Here is a 12287-nt window from a genome sequence, read left to right as displayed (position 1 = left end):
TCTTCCTGATCCAGGGTTTGTACCTGGGTCTCCTGCATTGCAGGCAGATTCTTTACCATCTGAGCCACCAAGGAAAGCTTGTCTTACTCTCTGCCTCACTCTCTCTGCAGCCACTTTTCTCTGTAGAGCACTGCTTATGTCAGTTGTTCCTGAGACAGCCCTTGGTGCCATGCACCAGCTAGTCTCACACATGAAAACACCCAGGAGAAGCATTTTTAAAGTTTGTTTAGATATGATTAATCAGCTCAGGAAAGTCGTGTGAATACTGTATAATGATTTTATTAGAAGAACCTGAGAAAGTAGTTTTCTTGGGGATTGATCCTTGTTTCATTGGCTGAAGCACTCATCCCACACCTTTTGATCCAGTTTAGTGAAAAGGTTAAAGTGAACCCACTGTCAAATGGTATAGCTTAACTAGAAATAACTGTAAGAGCTCACAATCAGGTATCTGTAACTTTAATATCTGTCTATTTATTTAAATCAACTGAGATCTTTGGGCATTTCCAGTGCGTATTGGTATTTCGTATTTTCTGCCTGGGATTTCTTTCTTCACTAGTATGTCCAGTCCTGTGATAATCATGGTCGCTTCTGAACTTGCTGCCTCCCTGTGAAAATTTTCCTTGCTTGTGTCCTAGTAGCTTACTGTTCTGGCCCTAAGTTATGGCATAGATTGTCATCTCTACTCATCAGCCCCTCGGTGGAGAGTGAAGTAGCTGTCTCTGTCCTGCAATTCTCTTAGGGTCAGGAACAGCTAATATTAACATTTTCTCTGAATATTATAGTTTCTTTTAAGCTGCTTAGAATGAAATTGAGGTATCATTTCCTAGAGGACTCTGATACAGCTTTCCAGGGCTGTTAAGCCATTTTAGTTCATGGGGGAGTCGCATCAGAAGCATATTGTGAAAGTTATTCCTACATGAAAGAAGGAATATCAAACTTGATGTGTTTCAACATCTTTTAGGTAAACTTCATTTTTCTCTGCTCTCTTTTGGCCCATGTGCCAGTGAAATGAAAGATTGTTATAAAACCACAATTACAGGAAAAAGGAGAAGCACTGTTTTTGTAAAAGCAACTCTAAAACATAGCTATTAAAAGAAACTATCTTTAAAAAATTTAGAATGAGTGAGTGAGTAAAGTGAGTGAAGTCGCTCAGTCGTGTCCGACTCTTTGCGACCCCATAGACTGTAGCCTACCAGGCTCCTCTGTCCATGGGATTTTTCCAGGCAATAGTACTGAAGTGGATTGCCATTAGACCCATCTAAATTCTCAGTTTAAAAAGACTTACAAATACCTAAAAGGTTTTAGATAATTGTTGATGCTATTGAATAAATGTTGAATGAGACAGCAAGGTCTCTTGAAATTGGGTTATGATTTATTGTGATTATTTGTGGAATTTTGGTTTCTCATTTTAGATAGTGTACCTCCTGCAGGCAGGAATGGGCCTCATTGCCCTCATCATGGTTGAGAGAAGACTAAAAGCTCCTGTCTTTACAGGGAGACGTGGGCTGGCTCAGCCTTAATCAGCAATTTCAGATCTGTTTGCCATTGGTTTATTTTTGTGTAATCTTTTTCAAGACTTTCAGAATCACTCTGTTATATAGCAGATGATTTTGTCTTTTTAATCTAATCTGAGGGCTTTCGATAAATATGGAAGGCTGTTTTGTCCTTTGCATTTAGTGTTTTGACAACAATTTTTGTTTTAAACCTGTTGCTTTTTATGATATACTTTTAGTTTTTAATCATTTTTATTTACTAAATGATCTGAGATGTTTATCTTTTTCCTTGTGTTTATATATTAGTCATGATTTAATGTTATCTCTATAAGATTGAAGAATCTATTTGATGTCTAGGCGATGTAGATAGGAGTATGCTTTCTCTTTATTCTACTTCCTCTCCTTCTCATATCACCAGAGGTAGGTTGTTATTATCTTTTAAATTGTTATGGTCTGTAACATTTATATTCTGTTCCACTTATTCTCACGGGTGTATAGTGTCTTTATAGTGATTTCTCCACTTAATTCAGTTTATGGGATATCATACTACAGTAGTTGTTTTAAAGAAGGGCTCAAAGAAGCTATGCTCCTGAGTTTTTGCATGTTTCATATTATCTGTCAATGACCTTTATACTTAATAACTTGTTCAGACTGAACATTCTTGGTTTATATTTTCCTTTCCCAAGGACTTGGTAAATATTGCTTTATTGCCTCCTGCAGTTTTTTTTTTTTAAGTCTGAGGTCAGTCTGTTTTTTTTTTAAAATAGGGGAATTGATTCTTTCTTGCCCTTTCTTCCCCCTGACCGCCACCCCCCCCACCCCGCCCCACACACACACAGAAAGCTCTGTCATTAAACTCCAGAGAGTTTCTCAGGTTAAATGTTGATCATTCTAAAGCAACTTTTCCTGGTACACAATGTACTCATTTTACCTGTACACAATGAACTCATTTTACCTATATGCTTGATTTTTCCTTTACTTCAAAGAAATGTTCTTTTGTTTTATATTTGAATATTTATTGTTATATTTCTTCTTTAGGAAAGGCAGCTATATCCATGTTGCATCTCCTTTAGCTCCATAACAGTACTGTTCTTTCTGATACTTAAATGTCATTGTTCTATATTTTTGTGCTTTTGGAAATGGTTTGTTTTTTCCTTCAGATAGCTTTAACGTGAACTTCATTGTTGTAGAGTTTTATTTTTCTCTCTTCTTTTTTTGGACTTTGACTCAGCACTTTACATTTGTTTTCTGATCTTTTCTTTTGAGGCCTACTATGTCTTATCTGGGTTCTTGTTTCAGAGGGGTTGTGATATTTGAAATGAGTTTTATTTAAAGAATACTATATATTTCATAATTTTGGGCATGATTTGTGTTATAGTCTTAAGAAATTTTTACCTGCCTTCTGCTTGCCATAATATTCTTTTCCTTAGTCTTTTAGTACTATTTTAATATATGTCCCAGTTGATTTTTTTTTCTATTTTTCACCTCTAATATGTATCTGAATCAGCTGTTTGGGTTCGATAGTATAGAGGGGAGTTAGTAAGACTGCAGCAGGAACTTTGGATTTTAGACCAAGGATTTTGAACATATTTCCATGAGCATTCTATCCTAAGTATATAGTAAACCAATTCTGTGTCACCTAGCAATCTTTCTGGCCCTAGTGAAGCCATAAGCTCATTCTTTCTTTCTGTCTTTTTTCCCCCTCCTTCCTTCTCTTCCCTCCCCCGACCCATGCTATCCCCTTCCCTTCCCCTCCCCCCTCTTTTTCTCTGTAGCTTTCTCTCTCTCTCATCTTTTCTCTCTCTCCCTTCTCTCCCCTTCCTTTCTTCCTTTTTCCTCTAATTCTCTGCAGGGCTACTTCCACTGGTAATTTCTCTACAACCGCGTTTCACCCACCGCAACTCTTTCGGAAAGATGACATGTCTGAATGCTTTCATATTCAGCTTGGCAATATCTGCCACAGTATTGTGTAAGGTTTACCGAGAGCTCCACAGCTCCTGCATGAAACCCAGGTGGCTGTTCAAGTGAAGAAGGACTCTCTTTGTCTTGGCAGATCCCGCCTACGGTGGCGAATGCTTCCCTGTGCTGAGGGCCTGAAGTGGCTTCTGTCTCTTGTGGAGTTTTCCCCCTGTCTCTGTGTGTTTTTTTACTGTGCTTGGCAGCCGCTGTGGTTCAGCACCGTGGTTGCTGCTTCATTTGTTGTGGTTTACGGTTGTGGTGGTTTCTAAGTGTATTAGTTACCTTTCATTATGGAACAAAGCACCTCAAAACTTGGGGACTTAAAGCAGCTACAACGTGTTACTTCTCCCAGCTCTGTTGGTTGACGAGGCAGTTCTGCTGATCTCACCTGGGTTTATTTACATGGCTTCAGTCAGCTGGGGACTCATTTGCAATGGCTGAGACAACTGGGGTATTGTGGTCTCTCTTTCCATGTGGTCTCATCCTGGCTATCTTCATGGCATGGGGATCTCAGGGTTCCAGAGGGCAGGAAGCTTCAAGACCTCTCCTGGCAGAGGCTGGAAAGTCTCATAGCAACATTTCTGCTGCATTCCATTACTCAAAGCAAGTCAGAAGACCACTCCGATTTCAAGAGGTGGCAAAGTCACATTGTAACTGGCATATAGTTATAGAAGGAGTTATTAATATTTTCCTCTATTTGGGCAAACATTGTGGTTCATTTTTTGATTTATGTTTCTTCACCCTGTTTTTGTTTAATGGTTAAGAAAGGAACAGTTTTACGCTGTTGCCTTTTGAAGAAGTCAGCTATTATTAGTTTTAATGGTGATTAATATTAATATACCTTATTTATAATAATATAGTACCTTTTATTTTTTACTTATTAAAGACCATAAGGTTTAGCATAAGAAATGACTCTTCTGTTTGTTGTTAATAGCTCCCAATCATAGTGCAAGGATTCTGAGACTTGAAACGGGAAAGGTTTTTCCAGTTTACATAGTATAGGATAATGAGTTTTAGGCTGGAGACCAGGAAGGCAGTCTTCTATTTCAGATTCTAATCCTAGCTGTGTGATCTTAAGAAAATGGGTTTACTTTTGTTTCTCATTTACTAAAGTGAAGAGGTTCTTAAACTTTAAGGTCATAGAATTTACCTATGAGATTTGTTAAAAATTCAAATTCAGTCTCTCCCTTGAAATTCTTACTCGATAGGTCCAAGATAAGATCTAAGAATCTGATTTTTAAAATAAGCATTTTATATGATCCTGTTGTGGGTCATCTGTGAACCATATTCTGAGGAATACTTTACATCTTAGTTTTCACAGAACTTTGACAACCTCATCAGCTTCCGTTTGCAAAATTCTATTGATTATTAAATGTATATTTAAAATGTGTTTGTTATTTGAGGAATGATAAGCTGTTTAATTACCTACCTCATTTAAAATGTGAGAATAAACATCCTAACTTGGGCCCAGTGTTTTCACATCTACCATTATGGAAATGAAAGAAAAAATAGCTTCTCATGCACATCATTAACATCCGTTGATTAAAAAAACTACATTTAAAAAAATTCTCATCTTTGTGCTATACTTTTATTCTCTGCCATGCAAAATGGAAATCAATTGACATTATACAACCCACTCCAGTATTCTTGCCTGGGAAATCCCATGGGCAGAGAAACCTGGCAGGCTACAGTCCATGGGGTCGCAGAGTCAGATACAACTTAGAGACTAACAACAACAGTTACTCCTACAGATCTGAGGACCAATCTTTAATAAGTTAAAAATTTGTGCTTTCCACAGCCTAATATGTGAAAGTTTCATGCTCTGTGCTAGGGAAGCTATTTCTCATGACTCAGACGTATCTACTTCAAAGTTAATTTTAAGCAATGGACAGTGGAAATCATTAAAACAAAGCTTGTACATATAAGGTGCTAAGATTTTTAGATAAAACATTTTTAAATATGAGAAAATAGAGTTCAGTGACTTTTAACATTAAATAGTTCAAGTTCAGTGTCACCAGCATATCATCATAGATGGGCTCTGGGTTAAGGATATATGCTTTAGTAATAATGTATCCAGAACTAAAGAATATGCACTTACAGGGGGTATTGTAATTTTTTTTTTCCCCTCAGATTTTTGCAGGCCACAGTTTTAGCTTGTGAGCCGTACAGGAACAGACCATGGGCCACTTTTGGCCCTCAGGTAGTAGTTTTAAATCCTTCTTTATTATAAAGGGCTTCCCTTGTGGCTCAGCTGGTAAAGGATCCGCCTACAATGCAGGATACCTGGGTTCGATCCCTGGGTTGCGAAGATTCCCCTTGGAGAAGGGAAAGGCGGCTGCTGCTACTAAGTCGCTTCAGTCATGTCCAACTCTGTGTGACCCCGTAGACGTCAGCCCACCAGGCTCCCCCATCCCTGGGATTCTCCAGGGAAGAACACTGGAGTGGGTTGTCATTTCCTTCTCCGATGCATGAAAGTGAAAAGTGAAAGTGAAGTGGCTCAGTCGTGTCCGACCCTCAGCGACCCCATGGACTGCAGCCTTCCAGGCTCCTCCGTCCATGGGATTTTCCAGGCAAGAATACTGGAGTGGGGTGGAGGGAAAGGCTACCCACTCCAATATTCTGGCCTGAAGAATTCCATGGACTGTATAATCCATGGGATCGCAAAGAGTCAGACACTGCTGAACAACCTTCACTTTTACTACTTTAACTCCTATTATAAAACCCCTCTTTATAATAAAAATGCTTGTCAAACTCGAAATAAGATTGGATCCAGGTTTTAAACATTGTTAGTAATTTAGCTGACTTTATTTTTGTTAGAGCAACTCTCTTTTTGGCCACTTGATGGCAGCATTTACTATATGTTAACATTGAACTTTTTTTTTTTTTTTCCCTCCCCGAGGTTGTTCAGCCTCGTTTAACATTGGTACTGGAAAAGATTGATAGCAATGCAAATGTATTTATAACCAAGAGAGATAGTCACCTTCCACCCCAATTAGCCTTTGCATTGATTTACTGAAGAAAAACATCTATTACTGAAAAAAGTCTTACAGATTAGTGTTGCATTATTTTGTTACAGTTGAAATATATAGGGAAAGTGATCTTGAAGAAGATACACTTTAGTCTAACCAAAAATGTATTTTTCCAATAGTTTAAAAAAAATACATCATTGAGGATGCAGCTCTAGTTCAGAATACCATACCATTTCCCCCTTAAAGCTATCTGCTTAGTTATTTGAATATTTTCTAATAATGAGCTTGTGTCACATTTTAGATCTTTAAAAAGAGATTTATTCATGAACTGTTGCTTGGATAAAGCCATTGATCTACCAATAAAGAAAAATCCCATTTCTCAATTTCTTTGTGAGAAGTTCTAATTATGGTTAGAACTAAAGTCTTTTCTTTTCTTTTTTTTTTTTTTTTAGTGAAAAGGCTTACTGCCTCCTGAAATACATTTTTGTACCCTCTAAAGATTGGAACTGCAACCGTGACTTTTTTCCTGCCGAGAAAAACATACCAGTAATGACTGTATAAACATCCTGGTAAGTACTTTCTAGGGAAGGTTTTCTAAGAGAATTCCCGTTTGAGATTTACATGGAGCACAAATTGATAGAGATTTACAAGGCAGTTACGATTTAGCGCTTTTGGCTCGAAAGAAAAAGTAGTATTTTTGTTTTGTTTTAACCATTGCCTATTTTCTCTTGGTTCCTTGTTTCTCTTAAAAAAATCATGGCATTTGGAAAAGTTTGATAGGTATTTTGCTTTTTGAGCTTTTACCAGAGAAGATTCCCCATATTATAATTCGTTGCCATCTGAGTTTATATGTCAGAGTTAGGATAGGGTACTCAGTATTGTAAAGAGACTCTACTGAGCCATCAGGACTGCAAAAATGACAAAAAAAGTTACTTGGGAAGTTGTGGATGGATGGCAAGTTTATATAAATATCTTTGTGGGTGCATATAAATATTCTGGGGAGGCAATTCCAGCTCTGCTATTTTCACAAGCTCAACTCTATTTTCTGAGCTTTATGTATGTTTACTTACATACAATTGTACATTTTCTTCTGTTTATATACGCTTGGATATTCTGTGTCTATAAAAGGAGACTTATGTTCCTTATACATACTTCCTGTAGCTCATCTAATGCTAGTTTAAAATTAAAAGAAGATTCTATAGTAAAAGTAATGCAAAATTACTGAAGAAAGCTTATAAAATATAGATATGTGAAAAGTAAATAAAAACCTGTATCTTACCATGGCTTTATTGAGTGTTATAGTCATAAATATGTATATATATCACAAATAAATATAAAAATATTATAGAAATTAGGTCATACATTAGTCTTATACAGGTTTTCACAACCTAGTCAGACACAGTTTCTATTGCTACACAATTCACTTATGTGCCTTTTCTTTTTAACATAAGCACATAATCCTCATTTTCAGATTTATCATTATGAGATAAGCTACCTGGTTTGGACCCCTGGAAAAAGAACATTTAAATGACACCACTGTAGTCACCTGCTGGGTCTGATTGCATACATATGGGAATTCGTAAAGAGGACGCATCTCCAGATGGCCTCATGTTCCTTCCTTAAATCGTATAGGAAGTTAAGGTCTAGAGCTGACAGGCGTAATTGCTGTGATGTTCAGTCTCAGATGAAATCAATGTGGAAAAGAGAAAGAAAACAATAGCCCTGACAGCTTTGCCAGTCTGCAAGCTTTGCTGTATGTAATGTGCTGTTCAGTTCCAGCCAAAAGTTGAGAAAGGAAGAAGTGCTTGAGTGGCTGCACTAGAGAGGAGCTGGTTGCCTTTCAGGAGAGCCTTGTTTTTACTTTGTGCTCTGAAACCCTGAGAGCCCAGCACAGTGCTGTCTCCCTCACTGGTGCAAGAAGGTGCTGAGAACTGCCTGCCCAGAAATGCCAACTGGAAGTCAGAACAATCTCAACTGCAGCCCTCTTACCAGTTACTTGATGGGCACATGTGCACGCATATGTGTGGGTGTTCTTGCATGGATGAATGCATGTTCACACATGTTCCATGCATGCTGAGTTTTCTGGTTAGTGTAGTTCCATCAAAACCTGGTCACAGGAACTTGGGTCAGTGTTTTAGGCATGACGCATCTCAGACAGTGTGTGGTCTCTGAATACAGGTACCCAGCCTGACTACAGTGAAGGCAGCTCCATTACATTCAGCAGTGTCTCAGTTAAAGCAGAATAGAAGGGTTTCAGCAAAGAGAAGGAATTGGGTTGTGCTGCTGGTTTAGTCTGACTGTGAGTGGAGAAATAGTGAAGCAATTGGGGGCTCCTACCTGCTATAACGTTGTGGGAATCTCCCAAAACTATGAAGCAAACTTAGATTTGGCACGTTTGCTTAATGGTTTTGATAAGCCCTGTAGCCAGATACCATTTCTGGGTTTAGAATAGTTGAGTTCTGTGTCAAATTTGTTTTTTGTTGTTTTGCTGTTTGCAAATGTCCAGCCCCCCTGAAATCTTTGCATATTCAATAAAAAATTACCCAGGGAGTTGGAATTGGCATTGATTTTTAATTTATACAGAACTTATTACAAATATATATCAGTGTCAATTAAAACATTTCATTGCCTACAACATATAGGAAATCAAATTTCATAATTGCATTTACCATGTGGGCAGTAACACTGGTTTCAGAGTTTAAAGGTCATTGATAATCAGGCTCTGAGTTTAAACTGCAGTATGTTTTATTCCTCTCCCTCCTAGATTGCAAATGTGACAAAGAAACACTGGCACAACTTAGCATTTTCCAATAAAAGAAACATTGATGCTTGCTTTCTGTTTGCCTTTCTTGTGCCGCGTCCTTCGTAACTGCAAAGATAACTTGCAGGTAAATATTCAGTCAGTGTTTGAACAATGAGAACAGTAATACCAATTTGAGTAACAAAATACAAATGGGCCCTTTGGCTTTGATTTACAGAAGTGACGTGAATAAAAAAGTCAATTTTCATTTATTATCAAGTGGGAACTTAGTGTTTTCAAATTTGTCTGTCCTTGATAAAATTCTTCTTTAATTTCAGCAGGACTCTTCCCTAAGAGTTTTCCGTCTTGCACTTCCCATTTTCCACCCTCCTTTCATCATTCTCAAGTTTCTCGATCCTGGAATTTTGCTTCTTTCCTGGTAAGTTGTAGTAAGGGAGCATGTTCATTTTGTTATCAGGTTGCAGTCACTGATCTGACCAAGTTCTGGGTTTTGCGTGTCATCCAGTATTAATATGTGTCAGTTCTTCAGGCCGTGACTTCTTCACCTGCGGAATGAGGGTGAGGAATGGTTTGACTTCTGTGGTCACTTGTGACTTTAAAGTCCTGTGCTGCTTAGTTTCATTTCCCTTGTGGAAAAATTCAGAAAGAATTCACCTTGCTGTCTACCTTTTTTAAAAAAAGTGAGTTACAGGGCCTTCTCCCACAGCATACATTTTTATCAACAGAAGTGGATATGACTTGTTTTTGTCAGGAAGCGTGGTTTATATTATGGAAAATGCTGTTTGTCGTAATGTGCTAACTGCTGGAATAAAGCTGTTTCCTGACCAACTCACGTGCTCTGAGTGTCCCAGTGGATTGTTCATCGTGGCAATGGGTGATACGGATCATCAGATTCTGGTGATTAGTGCAAGAAGGCTAGACAAGCGAAAATACTGGTTGTAATAGGAAAGAAATCATTGATTGTGAGCACTGTCTAAATGTAAATCAATTTTTGATTTGCTTTATGATATTTTGAATTGATTGGAGAAGGAAATGGCAACCCACTCCAAAATGCATGCCTGGAGAATCCCATGGACAGATGAGCCTGGCGGGCTATGGGGTCACAAAGAGTTGGACATGGCAGAAGCAACTTAGCATGTATATTTTGAGTGTATAGCTATAGAAAGTATCTTTATAACCAATATTTCTGTAAGACATTAATTTTATTATTTTGTATCTAAATTTATTAAATAAAGAACAAAATCAAAGCTGATTTAAACACTTTATGACAAACAAACCTCTACCAACACTGGTAGAGACTAGATGAGAGAGAAGACAAAATACAAAAAAAACCTTCCATATCACTACTGGTAGCAAAGGGTTTAAAAATTAATAAAAATATTAGGAAGGAATATATGCAAATGAAATGGATGATTTCTGAAAATCCAAAATTTGTATAAGGAAAAGGAAGACCATGAGTGGGCCAATAATTACTGACAAAAAAAAAAAAAAAATTCAGCGCTGGTGATCAAAGACCTCGTACCAGTAAAGTCTCAGACCCAGAATATTTTATAGTAGAATTTACCAAAAATTTAAGTAGAATCTCTCTATATTATATAGATTATTCTAGAAATTAGAAAAATATTAAATCTACCCAACTTATTTAGAAGGTGCTATCACCTTGGTTACAAACTATAAGAAATAAAATTATAAACCTATTTCATGTATGAGCCTAAATAATAGAATCTAAGTAAAATATTAAAGTCTAATAATAATAAAATAATAGCTGATATTACTATGTATATCTAAGTAGAATTAAAGCATTCGTACTACATAATATCCCAAAATGTTGGAAAAAGTATAAACAGTTCAGTTCAGTCGCTTAGTTGTGTCTGACTATTTGCAACCCCATGAATTGCCAGGCCTCCCTGTCCATCAGCAACTCCTGCGGTTTACTCAAACTCATGTCCATCGAGTTGGTGATGCCATCCAGCCATCTCATCCTCTGTCATCCCTTCTCCTCCTGCCCCCAATCCCTCCCAGCATCAGAGTCCTTTCCAATGAGTCAACTCCTCGCATGAGGTGGCCAAAGTATTGGAGTTTCAGCTTCAGCATCATTCCCTCCAAAGAACACCCAGGACTGATCTCCTTTAGAAAGGACTGGTTGGATCTCCTTGCAGTCCAGGGGACTCTGAAGAGTCTTCTCCAACACCACAGTTCAAAAGCATCAATTCTTCGGTGCTCAGCTTTCTTCACAGTCTAACTCTCACATCCATAATGACCACTGGAAAAACCATAGCCTTGACTAGATGGACCTTTATTGGCAAAGTAATGTCTCTGCTTTTTAATATGCTGTCTAGGTTGGCCATAACTGTCCTTCCAAGGAGTAAGCGTCTTTTAATTTCATGGCTGCAATCACCATCTGCAGTGATTTTGGAGCCCCCCAAAATGAAGTCTGACACTGTTTCCACTATTTCCCCATCTATTTGCCATGAAGTGATGGGACCAGATGTCATGATCTTAGTTTTCTGAATGTTGAGCTTTAAGCCAACTTTTTCACTCTCCTCTTTCACTTTCATCAAGAGGCTTTTTCCTGCATCTTCACTTTCTGCCATAAGGGTGGTGTCATCAAAAAAGATCTTCACGACCCAGATAATCATGGTGTGATTACTCACCTAGAGCTGACATCCTGGAATGTGAAGTCAAGTGGGCCTTAAGAAAGCATCACTACAAACAAAGCCATTGGAGGTGATGGAATTCCAGTTGAGCTGTTTCAAATCCTGAAAGATGATTCTGTGAAAGTGCTGCACTCAATATGCCAGCAAATTTGGAAAACTCAGCAGTGGCCACAGGACTGGAAAAGTTCAGTTTTCATTCCAATCCCAAAGAAAGGCAATGCCAACGAATGCTCAAACTACCACACAATTGCGCTCATCTCACACGCAAGCAAAGTAATGCTCAAAATTCTCCAAGCCCAGCTTCAGCAATACGTGAATCATGAATTTCCAGATGTTCAAGCTGGTTTTAGAAAAGGCAGAGGAACCAGAGATCAAATTGCCAGCATCCGCTGGGTCATCGCAAAAGCAAGAGAGTTCCAGAAAAACATCTATTTCTGCTTTATTGACT

This window comes from Ovis aries, chromosome 5 (genome assembly GCF_016772045.2).
Source record: "Ovis aries strain OAR_USU_Benz2616 breed Rambouillet chromosome 5, ARS-UI_Ramb_v3.0, whole genome shotgun sequence".
Taxonomy (NCBI): Eukaryota; Metazoa; Chordata; class Mammalia; order Artiodactyla; family Bovidae; genus Ovis; species Ovis aries.
This window is presented reverse-complemented; position numbering follows the sequence as displayed.